We start from the raw sequence: 807 nt of genomic DNA on the forward strand, positions 1-807 counted from the left end.
TCTGGAAGTGGGTATTATCTACTTGTTAAATTCACTTTTCTTGGTTTCGATGTTACGTCTAGTAATGGTACTGTTACACAAAAATTTGTATTGTTTAGGTACTGCTCCTAAGCATTTCCCTTTTCTATTTATACTTTGTATTGTGATTCCTTGGGTATAATTTTTCTGCTCACTCTAAGAGCACTCTTGTGGATTTGTTTTACTGGACCACTGAACTTTATTATCTTTTCCTATAGCTTCATAATAAGGAGGTTTGATATTATAGCACAACCAGCATTCTTCTGTTAGATTTGGTCTTGTTCTATTAAGTGCTTCATATGAGGCTAACATTAATTCCCAGAGGGGGTCTGGGTTCCTAATCTGGGTAGGGGGGCTAGGTCTGGTGGGGTTCTGCGGTTCTGTTTTATTTTGTTGTTTTGTTTTATTTTGTTTTTGCCTTAATTCTGGTCTTTTCGGTGAGAGCTCAGGGTTTGGACCTATGGAAACTGGATCATGGGGTAGGGGTTCCCTTCGTATTAAAAATAAGCCCCCTCTATCCGTGCCGGGTTCCCATAGCCTAGCTCCCCAGGTTTTTCCAATATCCCATTCGTCTGATACTGGGTTTTTTACTTTTATCTGAATTCCATGACAATTTCCGGCATGTGCTACCCCTGAACTATGATCTATTTGTGGAGGTTGGCATCCACTAGGTCTCCATTCCACCTTAATATGCGGGTCTTCCCCTCCTCCAGGGGAAAATCCAAAAGCGATGGTTTCGCAGCCCCAGTACGCACAGTAGTAGTGCCCGGGCCAATTACAATAGCTTTT

Source organism: Corvus brachyrhynchos, unplaced genomic scaffold (assembly GCF_000691975.1).
Source record: "Corvus brachyrhynchos isolate BGI_N302 unplaced genomic scaffold, ASM69197v1 scaffold1560, whole genome shotgun sequence".
In the NCBI taxonomy this organism is placed as follows: Eukaryota; Metazoa; Chordata; class Aves; order Passeriformes; family Corvidae; genus Corvus; species Corvus brachyrhynchos.